The sequence below is a fragment of the Pyricularia grisea genome (genome assembly GCF_004355905.1).
Source record: "Pyricularia grisea strain NI907 chromosome Unknown Pyricularia_grisea_NI907_Scaffold_7, whole genome shotgun sequence".
NCBI lineage: Eukaryota > Fungi > Ascomycota > Sordariomycetes > Magnaporthales > Pyriculariaceae > Pyricularia > Pyricularia grisea.
The window spans coordinates 395,704-403,579 of NW_022156720.1; positions in this window are offsets into that span (position 1 = coordinate 395,704).

The following is a 7,876-nucleotide window of genomic DNA, read 5'->3' on the forward strand; positions in this document are numbered from 1 at the left end:
GTTTTATAAAAATTATAAAACGTTAAATTTTTAATGGAACCAAAAAAATATTTTTTTTACAGCAAATAAATTAATTTTTTAAAATATACCATTATTTTTAAAAAAATTAGGATGGAAAAATTAAAAATCCAAATAATAAAAAAATGGTTTTAACCGCAAAACGTAAAAAACGTTCGAGCCTTTTTTAAATTTGTAAGTTTTTATAAAAGATTTATTAAAAAATACGGCGCGATTGCCACCCTATTAACCAATATAACCAAAAAAAATTTAAAATTCCAATGGACGGAATAAACGTAATAAGCCTTTAAACAATTACAAAACGTAATAATACGAAAACCAATTTTTAAAATATTAAACCCAACGAAATTTTTCGAAATCGAAACCGACGTATCCGATTACGCGATCGAAAAACAATTTAACCAACGAGATAAAAAAGGAAGGCTATATTTTTACGTTTGTTTTTATAAAAATTATATGGATTAAAATTTAATTACCAAGTATACGATAAAGAATTAATGGTTATTATTCGAATATTCGAAAAATAAAAACCCCAATTATCCGGAATTGAATACGAGGTGTTAATTTATATGGACCACAAAAATTTAAGCCATTTTACCACCAATAAAACGGTAAATAAACAATAAATTAAATGGTTAAAATTCCTATTAAGATTTTATTTTAGGATTATTTACCGAAAAAAAATAAAAAACGGCAGGGCCGACGTCTTTAACCGAAAATTAAACCACGAAAATACCGTACCAAAAAAAATACGCGTTATTTTTATAATAAACGAAAATGAAAACCTTTTATTAATACACCGGAATTTTATAATAATAAATACAATAATTACACCAAAAAGAAATACGGAAAATCCACGAAAGTAAAACCCACGGATATTAAAAAATTTCCAAAATATGGAAACGGTTAAAACAACATTATAATTTTAAAAAAACACGATAAAAATTACGAAAAATTATTAAAAATTGCGAATTTGGTATTAAAAATAAGGCCGCAGAATATAAATTTTATAAATTATTATAACCATTACCAACCCCTAATAAAGTTTGGCAAGTTATTACCATGGATTTTATCGTTAAATTACCATTTTTAAACAAATTATTTACACGAACCAAATATAATAATATATTTTTGAAGGAGGTTACGAGGTAGCTTTAAGGTTTTAAGGTTGGAAATCACTTGTAGGGATAATTAAACCGTAGAATGGCAGATAACCGTCTGCTAGCGGATAGTAGAAATTTGTATTGTTTGTATAGTTAATTGCACAATTGATTGTAAGATCGTTGTTATGTTCGTTGTTGTGTAGAGTATTAGAATTGGATACGTGTACCGATTCCATGGCATGATCTCTTCGATCCGGATTGCCGGAAGTGCGGGGTAGAAACACGTGACCGGTTCTGCCACGTAGGGCTGGCTGGAACCGTTCACCTGGATCACTTATTGCACTTATTGCACTTATAAGAAAATGCGACAATACTGGGAATCGAACTCATGCACTTTATATTATTGTTATATTTATTATATGAATTATACCACTAAGCTATATTACTTATTTGTCTTATTTGCTTTATTGTAAAAAAGACGTAATATTTAAAGCTTTGTGCGTGCATGCGTTTTATTTATTTATTTTGTTTATTTATTTATTTTGGGTACAGGGTAGCCTTATAAAATCGGCTCCTGCTAACAATATTAATTATAATGGATAAATTTACCAAATATGCCTATTTTTTATTATATAAAAAAATAGCAATACCGAAAAAATCGTTCACATATTTTTACGAATAATTGTTAATAATTAGGGATTATTAAAAAACATCGTTACGGATAAAAATAAATTTTTTACATTAAGATTTTGGAGATTTTTAATGGAATAATTCGAAATAAACCATAAATTATTAACAGCGTTCCATCCCTAAATAAACGGATCAATAAAACGAGCCAATTAAATATTAGAATAATATTTAAAATATTATATAAACCATAAATAAAACGATTGGGTACGTTTATTATTTACAATATAATTCGCCTATAATAATTTAAAAAACGAAAATACCAAAATAACCCCATTTTATACCAATTACGGATTTAATTTTACAATATACGGAAAATTTAAAACAATTATTACGGCACCACGGGCCGATAAATAAATAAAGGAATTACGATAATTACATAAAAAACTCCAGCAAAAATCAAAATTCGTACGAAAGAAAATAATAAAATACGCTAATTAACATCGGATAAAAGGACCATTTTTTAAAAAAGGAAATAACGTTTACTTTATTCGACGCAATATTAAAATATAACGACCAAATAATAAATTGAATTTTAAAAAATTTGGACCTTTTAAAATTAACAAAAAAATTAACGATATTAATTACCGATTATTATTACCAAATATTATAAAGATTTACCCAATATTCCATATATTATTATTGGAATTAATATTATACGGCACCGGTATATAAAAAATAATCGAAATCGACGTATAAAAAATCTACGAAATAAAACGAATATTCGACCATAGGCGCAACCGCGGTAAAACAAAATATTTTGTTAAATAAAAAAATTATAAATACGAAAACAATATTTGGAAATTTTTTAACCATTTTTAAAATTGTTAGGAATTATTCCACCAATATTACCGAAAATTGAAATTACGAGTAAATTAACCAAAAAAAAAACAACCAAAAAAAGCACCATTTATTATTTTTAGGGATTAAATTTGTAAATACTCAATTTTGCGGATTAATATCCAATATCGAAAACCAATTAATAATATCGACATAATTTAAAAAACGTAATTCCGGGATAAGACCAAATTTAAAAGGACCATTAAAGGGCAATTTGTCGACCCCCAAACGATTTTTTTCCGCGGTATTTTTTACCGATAATTTAGCATTTAAACGAACAATTTCGGCCTCGTTGCGAAATTAAAAAAAACGTTTTTATTTGCGCAAATATAATAACCAATTAAATTTTTCGAACAATTTTCGCTGCAGGCGCGCAATTTCCTATTATACACGGAAAATATCGTTTTTAACCTCAAATTTTTGCAATTCCAATTTTTTTTTTATTTAATCGACCTATTGGGGAAATAAATTAAATTAAAACCTTATATACGATAGGAAAAACCATTTATAATTAATAATAAAAACGGAAATAGCGTTATATTTCCGACCACGACGGATATATTTATTATATCGAAAATTTAATAAAATTATACGATATAAATAACCACGGGCTTTATAAAAAAAACACGGCATAATTTCGAAATTTTCGAAAATAATGGTTTTAACCAAACGTTCGCGGCGAATAAAAAACGCGGAAATCGGGTGAACAGGCTGCGACCGTTTTTTAATTTAAAACGATATCGCGATTAATAAAGAAAAGCGAAAAAAACCTTAAAAAAAAATTATAGGGAAATAACCTATTTATACGGTCACGGGATTTGGTTTTGGGGAAAAAAACTTAATATTACGACCAGGGTTGGAACCGACACGATTGGGCAAAAACGAAGGAAATATCGGAAATCCAAATTGGAATTGCCAAAAAAAACGGACCGAAAATAAGGAAAAAAAAACGCGAAGATTACGTGACGATAAAATAAAAAACCCTAACCCGATCACTAAGATAAAAATAACCATAATTATTGCCAAAAAAATAATCGGACCAGCGGTAATTATTTTGGAATAATTATAATTATTTACACAAAAATAATTACGTTTGGAATATAATTTATATAAAATACGTTTATTATTATGTAAATAAATTCGATTTTAAGATTATTTAGCATTAATTAAATTTTAATTAATTTTACTATTTATTTAAACCCGATTATAATTTCACCCCAGTTATTAAAAATATCCAATTACCAGTTAAAACGTTGAATTGTTTTAACCCATTGTATTTTATTATAAGAACAAGTTACCCCGATATTTTGATCGTAATATCGTGATCGAATAAATTATATTCGGGTAATTTTATTTCGAATTTTTGGCTAAATAATCGTGTGTAAATCTGGTATTTTTTTGGGATTTTGCCGTTTTTGGTTTGTTCGTTTATATTTAATATTATGGGATTCAATCGGTTTTGGTTTATAAATAATCGTTTTTTTTCCAATATTGGCTCCGGGTTTGGTTATTTTTTTAATAAATACGCCGTTTATTTTATTTGGTTTATCCGTGCCCTATATTTTTTATATAAATTTTTATACGTTGTCAATCGTTCAATAATTAAATATTCATTTTATTGGATTTGGCCGATTATCCAATTTATTTTGGGGTTGTTTTTCCTAAACCAGGAAATTTTTAAAATTATATTTTTATCCCCTATTTCCGTAATATCCAAAATAATTTATTTTTTATGTCCGTAATTTTCCATTTAAAGGTGTACGGTTTTTATTTCGATAATACCGTTCCCGTATAAAATTGCCTTTTTTTCCACGGTTTGCAATTAATATAATTTTTTTTTATTACCAAAATATTTGTCGTTCCGTTACAATTTTTAATAATATATAATTATTTTATACTTTATTATCGAAAAATATTTGTATAAATTTTTTATCGAATCGTATATTAAAAAATATATATTCGTATTTTATTACCGTATTTTACGTAACGTTTAGGGTTTTTTATTTTGTTTTTATTATCGCCGTTCGGTGCCTTATACCGTTTGGCTGTTTTAATTTTTTAATTTATTAAATTTGCGTTTTAGGTTCTTATTTTTTTTATTTCGGGGTGCGAAATTATTCCTCGTTTTAATTTTATCGAATAAATATTTGGTTGGTATAAATATTTTATACGCGTTTGTGGACGTTTATTTATTTTTTATTTTCGGATTTTATATAATTTTGGTTATAAATATAGGTATTTGGTATCGTTATTTTTGTGCGTATTAATCCTATATTTTAATTAATATGTGGATTTTACATATATTACGGGTATATTCGTACCATAAAAAATTTGGTTGGTTGTAATATGCTATAAAATATTCGTCGTATGGCGTAAAAATAATGGTTAATTCGTTCCGTAATTTAATTTTAATTTATTAATTAGGTAATTTTTTAATTATATAAATTTCGCTAATTTTTATAATTAATTATCGTCGAAAAAAAAATTATGGTAGATTTTTTTATTTAGGTGGATTTCGCAATTATTTCGGAAGTATTCGGCCTAAAAAACACGTAAATATTCCAGATATTTAATATTAAATATTGGGTGGTTTTTAAACGTAAAATCCGGGTTTTTTAAAGGATTTTACCTTTATTACACCGGATTATATTTTGGAAGTTAAATTAATTGGTCGTTTCGGTATAAATCGATTTATTTTTTAACGTATTTGTAAAAATCGTCGGTTTTTTCCGCGTTATAACGGTTTAAAATTACCTTTTTTTCGTCGTTTAAATTTTTTTTTAAAACGTTATTAAAAATTTTTTCCGTTACGGATTAGTTGGTTATTTTAATACGGTGGGTTTATCCCAATAATTCCGTATCAGATTTTTTTTAAAACGTTCGAATTTATAAATTCGGATAATATGGCGTTTTATCGGTGTAAATTAATTGGTGGTTTTATTTTTATAAATATTCGGTTTTCTATTGCTAATATTTGGGTGCCTTTTAATTTTTAAAAATATTATTTTACGTCCATTTTGGAATTACTATGGATTATATAATTATCGTCGTAATAAATAATCCAATTTATTAGGCTGTATTGGTTAAATTATACCTGTTAATAATTTATAGCGTTAAATCCTCGTATTTTTTCGAATTTGCCCCTAAAATCAAAAATAAAACCGGGGGTATTATTTTAATTTCCAGGGCAATTTTTGGCCATATATTCTATTTTATTATATTTAAAATATATACCATTTTTGGGGTTTTTGCGAGGTTTTTTATATTATATCGCGTTAAAATTTATAAATCCATTATACGTCCTATGTAAAATATTATATTAATAAAACGGTTTAAAGTATTAATATTTACGTCCGGTATTGGTTTATCGCAAAATTAATTCTTATATATTACGTTTTTCGCGTCGTTCCAATTTTTTTTCGTATTATCGGTTATTATTTTTAATTATTAATTTTACGTATTTAATTAGGGTATTGGGTCGTTGTTTTTTAATAAATTCGTTTTTAATTTTTTTTTTAAATCCCGTATAAAAACGTGCTATTAAAATTTCGGGGCCCTATAATAATTTAACGGTAATTTATCAAAATTTACTGGTATATTTAAACATTAATTTAATTTGGGTAAAACGTACTAATTTACGTTTAACCGTGCGTTTTTTATTTGGATTACCGAATATTTCCTTAAAACATTTTTCGAAATTATCGTAATCGTCGAAAATACGGTTAATTTTAGTTTTACGGTTTTTTTTTTATGGTCCAAATAATTTCGCAATATGGGTTCGAATTAAACGAATACGTCGCCTTTTAAAAGCGAAATTACGTAAATAATTCTATTTACATTATTATCGAAATTATTTTCGTTAAAATGTAAATAAACCCGGGTTTCCGTGAAAAATTCCTATAAAATATTTATAATACCGTCGAAAAACGTAAATAAAAAATATTTAATGTTATTTTTATTAATTCGGTTAATTTATTCGGTTATTCGTTCCTAAAATTGTCGATTTTTAATTTGGAACGTCGCGACCATTTAACGTAAAACGTTAACGTTGGCCGGAACGTTAATGGGAAAAAGGGTTTAAAAGGTAATTTTGTTGGAAAATATTATTTCGGCGGTATTATTTGGTATATTTTAAGGCAAAATATTAAATAAAAATAATTAAAATATTACGATTAAAATATTAGGGTAACCTGTTTTTATAATAAAATATAGTGGGTTAAAATAATTAAACGTTTTAACTAATAATTGGGTATTTTTAATAATTGGGGTGAAATTATAATCGGTTTTAAATAAATATTAAGGTTAATTAAAGTTTAATTATTGTTAAACAATTTTAAAATCGAATTTATTTATATAGTAATAAATGCGTTTTATATAAACTATATTCCAAATGTAATTATTTTCGTATAAATAATTATAATTATTCCAAGATAATTACCGCTGGTCCGATCACCTTTTTAATAGTAATTATGGTTATTTCTGCCCTGGTAATCGGGTTAGGGTTTTTTATTTTATCGTTACGTAACCCTCGTATCTTTTTTTCCTTGTTTTCGGTCCGTTTTTCCTGGTAATTCTAACCTGGGTTTCCGATTTGAAGGAGGTTACGAGGTAACTTTAAGGTTTTAAGGTTGGAGATCACTTATAGAGATAATTAAACCGTAGAAATGGCAGATAACCGTCTGTTAACGGATAGTAGAAATTTGTATTATTTATATAATTAATCGCACAATTAATTGTAAGATCGTTGTTATATTCTAATCTTAGGGCTCATTCCTAAACGCGAGCTCCACTAATTAAACCGTGGCTCAATTCTTGGCTTTGCTTATACCTGTGGGTCCAACCAAAAATCACTTTGGTTTAAATTTAAAGACAATTTGTTCATTTTCGTCGCAAATGGAAATAATTTCGGCATTTTAAACAATTTTACTCCGTAATAATATCGTAACGACGCATAATATAAATAATTAAATATATTGTTGAAAATAGGAATTAACAGGGTTTTTACCCAAAATTTAAAAAATAACCATACCCCCGCTTAATTAAAAATTTAATATAAACCTCCTTTAATTCGTAAATGGAGGTTAGCTTTTCCCAAATTTTAAATAATATCGATATTAACCTTTTAATTTGCCTTAACCGTTTAAATCCCTTTAAAATTAATATATGGAAAATTGCAAAAGCGAAACCAATATTTATATACAAATATATTTATTAATAAATAAAAAAAT